The sequence below is a fragment of the Trachemys scripta genome, chromosome 6 (assembly GCF_013100865.1).
Source record: "Trachemys scripta elegans isolate TJP31775 chromosome 6, CAS_Tse_1.0, whole genome shotgun sequence".
NCBI lineage: Eukaryota > Metazoa > Chordata > Testudines > Emydidae > Trachemys > Trachemys scripta.
Genome location: NC_048303.1, coordinates 8404250 through 8410638, shown reverse-complemented (window position 1 = coordinate 8410638; position 6389 = coordinate 8404250).

The following is a 6389-nucleotide window of genomic DNA, read 5'->3' as shown; positions in this document are numbered from 1 at the left end:
AGGAATCCACAAGCCATAAGAAATAAACAAAATAAACCTAATCACATCTTCCTACTCTAGGAATGATTCTGATAATTTTCATACCTGGCCTTCAGCTTCTCACAGCATAACTGCTGCCCTGTTCCCCTCTTCCCTGGAAAACAACAACAGACAAAGGGGAAGTTTTTTTCCCCCAATTTTAAAAAGTTCTAGCCTTTCCATTCGCTTCCCTGGTCAGGTGTCCACTCCTTTCTCCCCACCTGTGGATTTTTTAACCGTTTACAGGTAAAGCAAGTAGAGAACAGCTACTAACAGGGATTTTATAGCTAACTGTCTGGCTGGGTGTCCATAAAAGGGAGCTACCCACCCCCCACTTCATTTATCACACACAACCCAAATCACAGATGGTGCTGGCCAGCCTGGTTTAGGTCAGGTCCACACCGGCTGGGATTTCTTCCTGGAGGTTTAGGAAACAGAGTTAATAAGATACATGCACTTCTAATTTTACTAATAATTACATGAAGAACTAAACAGTACTTTTTACATTTCAAGGACTACAGTGAGTTGTAATGCAGGGACATATTTACCCAGATGATTCTGGGAAACCTTCCCGGGAGAGTGCATCAGCCACTTTATTAGAGGCTCCCGAAATGTATTGTATTTCAAAATCAAAGTCTTGAAGAGCTAAACTCCATTGAAGAAGTTTTTTGTTAGTCTCTTTGACTTTGTGAAGCCACTTCAGTGCAGCACGATCAGTCTGCAGGTGGAAATGCCGTCCTCAAAAGTATGGGCTTAGTTTCTCCAGAGCATATACAATGGCGTGACATTCTTTTTCTAAGACTGACCAGTGGCTTTCCCTCTTAGAAAGTTTTTTGCTGAGAAACACGACAGGATGGAATTGTTGATATGGTCCTTCCTGCATTAAAACTGCTCCTACTCCACGCTCGGACACATCTGTGGTTATGACAAAAGGTTGGTCAAAGTCCGAGGCCCTTAGTACAGGGTCAGACGTAAGGGCCACCTTAAGCTGGTTAAAGGCTTTTTGACACTTCTCAGTCCACTGAACTGCATTTGGCTGTTTTTTCCTGGTTAGGTCTGTCAGTGGGGTGGCAATTTGGCTGTAGTGTGGTACAAATCATCGATAATACCTGACCAAGTGCAAGAAGGATTGGACTTGCTTTTTTGACTTAGGGACAGGCCAATTTTGGATAGCATTTACTTTAGCATGTAGGGGGTTGATAGTTCCTTGACCCATGTGGTGGCCAAGGTATGTTACCCTGTTAGGCCTATTTGACACTTTTTGGCCTTCACAGTTAATCCTGCCTCCCTTACGTGCTGGAAGACAGCTTGGGGGTGTTCAAGGTGTTCTGCCCATGAATCTGAGAATATAGCCACGTTTTCAAGATAGGTGACTACAAATTCCCCAAATCCAGCCAGAAGGTTATCTACCAATCTCTGAAAGGTGGCAGAGTCCAAAAGGGAACACATGAAATTCATACAACCCTACATGGGTGATGAAGGCTGACCTTTGCTTGTCTGGATCATCTAGCAGCACTTTCCAGTGCCCCTTAGTTAAGTCTAAGGTAGAGATGAACTGGGCACGTCCCATTATACAAATAGCTCATCTGTGCATGGCGTTGGATAATTCTCTGGGCAAGTTACAGCATTTAGCTTATGGTAGTCCATGCAAAAGCAAGGAGTGATTTAAAATTAAGGGCTACATCCTATAAATAGCAATGCTTCTGCTTAACTTTGTCCTAAAGAACTCAGTGGGACTCACATGTATAAAGTTAAGCATATGCATAAGTGTTGGAAAGCTATTCAGGACCCTGGTAAGTACTTCAGGATTTAGCTTTATATTATTTTCCTCTTCCCTTTCTCTTCAAAATGGAAAGAAATGTCTCCCTTTCATTTCTGATTCTGATTTATTTACCAGTGATCCAAGTTACTGACAGTTAACTTAGGCCACTGTGGTAGCTGAGCTGTCAACTAAGACTGGGATTTCCACAGCAGCCAAATGGAATTAGGTTTCCAATTCCCACTGACTAGCTCATCTAGCCCCTTTGGAGAACCCACATTGTACCTTTTTCTTCCCCTCAATTAGTATTTTTATTGATTTAAAAAATAAATAGAAGGAAAATATATTTGCCACTATTAAGACTTTGATTCTGTTTCCTAGATACATCTTTGGTATAAAATCCTGGGGAGGAAGAGGGAATACAGCCTACTTTTCCTCAACAGACAGAGGTCACCAAGATGAAAAAGTATTCCCTTTCCCAGGGTTCCTGTAGACTTGCTGAGAGCATAACAGCTGCCCTGACTGTCCTGTACAGCAAAGCCAATAAAATGTATACACAGACAATAATTCTCCTAGCTCACAAACACTACCATCTATGAACTTTAACACATCAGAAGCAGTGGAGTCTAGCTATTATCAAAATAAAGCTGTCACATGAAGAAATAAATTGCCAGTAAAAAACTAACCTTAAAAAAAATCACAGGAAGTATTAGTAATAGCTAGTTCCACAGCTGTGCTCCCTGATATTGTGTTACATAAATGTGTCTCTAACCACCAGAGGGTTGGTCTTTAGAAGCCGTAGAAAGATAATCTATGCTGGTGCACACTGACTACAACCACTTTAGAATCAATTGTTGGAAATGCCTTATTCACCACAGCCAACTTTCCTTTTTCCCTTCTCTTCCCTGCCTCCACAGCATGAAATGGCATTAAGGTCTTAAAGCTCAAGAGGGAGGTACAGAACACATCATAATATATTTAGAAAATGATTGTGCAAAATACCAAAAATAGAACGAAGAGGAAGAGAGACACTTCCATTGGCAGGATTCTGCAGCCACTCAAGAATTCACTGACGTCAGCAGGAACTCAGGACACAAAAAGATAGACCCGTCTTTTGTAGCCTGAGTGATAGTATCGGGCTCACAAACTTGTGCTCCAAACTCACAAGCATCTGAGTATCCACTAAGTCTCCCAACACAAAGGGGATTTATAGCTGCCCTGAGGGAGCGCATGAGGATTCCTCTAGGAAAATTCATATTTGAGGTAGGGTGGGCTTCTGGTCCCCTGGTATGGTGGGCATTATGGTGCAGGCTAGGAGAAGGGAAGGGGTGTGTCAAGTGTGAGAAGTGGAGGAACTAGAGAATGAATGCAGTCTGGTAATCCTAGCTGGTAGCATGTGACTGCTTGGAAAGCCATTATCCACTGGTGATAGTTACAGTAGTGCTAAGACTGCTCTAACTCTAACCGACAGTGGCCAATGCCAGGTGCCCCAGAGAGAATGAACAGAACATGCAATCATCAAGTCGCCCATTCCTGGCTTCTGGCAAACTGAGGCTAGACTGCTAAGACTGCTCTAACTTGCACCAAAGGCTGGTTCAATTTCCAGCAGCCTCCAAGATTGTGGGAGTGTGGGGGGGGAAAGATGGTGAAAGCCACCTGTTGTGCCACCTTCCTCCCCAGCTGTGCCCAGCATGCTCTTGTGCGCCTGGCACTGATAGTTAAGTTCATATGATTCTGACAAATAGTATATTGTATATGAAAATGACACATTTGCATGTTTCCCATCTACATAAAACCTGTTATAGTTATATGTTTTAATGTTACTTATGTGTATGGAGCATAGTACATGAAAGGGCAACTTGCATATAGGTCAAAATGGGGACTGGTCACATAATTCCTGTCAAAATTATCAGTGGAAAGTTGTTGTTGTGTTGTTTTTTTAATGAAGATTTTTTCTCACAAAATGTGTCTGCTATCTGTAAAATTTAAACTTTGCAATGAAAAACTAACACCTTAAAACTGAAACTTTTTTTGTTTTTGGACAGAAGACTGAAAAAATTTGTCCAAAAGCCCCAAAATTTAAGTTTGGAAATGCCTCCTGGAAGTTGTAGTTCTCCTCTAAAGGTTCCCCAGCCAGACTACATTTCCCAGTATGTACTGTTGTCAAGGTCATTCAGGATACACCAAAATGGCTGGTGAGAGAGGAGACCATGCTGCATCATGGGGCAGGTAGTTCAACCAGGGAGCCCAGCATAAAGAACAGAATGGATGCATCTAAACTACAGCTTCCATGAGGCATTGCAGTGACATTTCCAAAATCAGGTTTTGTTTGTTTGTTTTTCAGTCAAAAATGTTCAGTATTTGTCTGATTTTTTTTTAAATTTTTGCCAAAAAGGCAACATTTTCCACAGAAAAACAAAACAAAACATTATCCAACCTACTCTAGTCAAAATGTCTCAGACAAAGTCAATATCATACTATATGTTACTTATATGGTATTTGCATGTAAGTTGCATATATGTGTGTTTTTCCTGAAATAGCTGGTAGGCAGGAAGTCATTGTACCTACAGAATCGTGATGCTGTGAAATTATCTAGGGTCATATTTTCCCATCAATAAAGCTTCAAATTAAGGCTGATTTTTTCAGAGACAGAAACATAGTGATAGGCTTCTAAATCCATGCTTTCTATCTATCTTAGGTAGTTATGTAGCCTCCATCCCCACAGTATCTGAACACCTCCCACTTGTTAATGTATTTATCTTCAGAATATTCCGGTGAGGTGGAGAAGTGCTATTACCTCCATTTGACAGATGGGGAGGTAAGGCACAGATAGACTATGTGGTTTATCCAACGTCCCACAGGAAGTCTGTGGCAGAGCAGGGAATTGGAATCAGCACTCCCAAGTCCTAGTCTAGAGATTTAACCACTAGATATTTAGACTTCCAAATTAGTGGCCTGATTTTCAAAAGTGCTGGGAAGGTTCTTCTGAAGTCAGCTGGGGTGTCTGGGTCCTCAGCATTCTAGAAAATGTGGTCACTTATTTATGTGGTCTAACTTAGATTCCTACTTTTAAAAATCTTGGCTTTTTGGCCTGATTTTCAAATGTGCTGAACAAGCACTTTCAGGTCCATATCAAGTCAATGTCTCAAATCTGGAATCCAAAAATTGAGGCTTACACAATTAGTGGCTGCATTTGAACACGTGAACCTCTGGCTATGTCTACACTTGAAGCTGAGGTGTGTGGTTCCCAGCTTGCATAGACATAACCGAGCTAGTGTTCTAAAAAATACTGTAGCTGTGGAAGCACGGTCAGTGGCAAGCAGTGCCACAGGCTAACCAACCTGAGTACAAACCCACCTGGACCTCATGGATATGCCTATGCAAGCTGGGAATCACACCCTAAGCTCCAAGTGTAGACATAGCATCAGCATGTAGCTCCAGAGATAAGATTTTGTTGGGGTGGAAAAGGGCTTTTTCCCTGTTTTTACCCCCTACATATAAAGCATGGAGATTTATCTTATATTTTAAAATAATAGTTGTTTTTGGTTTTTAAAGGAGGAAGCCAGGCCTTTTTCTCCTCCACACAAGCTCTTTTGAAACCGAAACCTAGTAACTGTTTGTTGGCAAGTGGGGAGGGGAGGGAAAACCATTATTTTCCAGCCCCAAATGCTTATTTGAGGCCTATCTGGTTTTGGAACTGTATGGTCTCTGTTGCTTAGTAACCACACTCCCTGCTCTCTCCGCAGCTGGAGGGTGTTCTGCGCATGCCTGTGCATTGATAATCTGTTTTCTAGACCCACAGAAAAGCTCATTGTGATGCAGTCAGCTGGACTGTACATTTTTCACAGGAACTCACTTGAACTTAATACAGTGGCCAAGGTCTCAAACAGCTCTCCCTGACTCTGTGCTGAATGGGTCTGGGGGTTGATGTGCTCAGATCATGATCATCTGTTTGCTTATCAAATGAATGGAGGGGAATGTGGGCTGAGCTTTTGCTCTCGTTTTTACAAAAGGGTGTTCTAAGAATGTGAATCTCTGCTGAAACCTTCAGTATGTTTCCCCAGGACAGGAAGGCATTCCTAAGAATCTGCAACCACAAGGAGAGAAAAAGTGCCCATCGCTTGGGTGGGGCTCAGCTGAAATATAGCCAGTTAACAAATAGAATGGGGTGATCATGTTTCTGCCATTTGCCTTATATACAACATGGAAATAACAGGCTGATTATCTCTCTGCGTAGTTCTGTGTATGTTTGCATAAGTGTGTATATGTGTGCTATTCCTCATGCACTGATGGATCTAAGGTGTACACTAGATGGTGCTTGCACAACACAGAGATTAAACAGCACATCTGTCTCAAGGTTTGCCAGCATCCCAATGCTCAACCTGCTTCTTAGTATTTTCTGTGACACATATTCTGTACTAAGTGTAGCCATATAGTAAACTATAGAAGGATCATGATTGATGTAAGTGATGCTTTTTTTGCCATGTCATAGAAGTGGTATTCTATGGGAATAAAGAGTTGATTCTCTATATATGTAAAATAGCAGTCTATATAATTATCATAATCTCCTTGAAAACTAGCAATTCCTAAAGGATGGGAGTCAGGGCAGTGA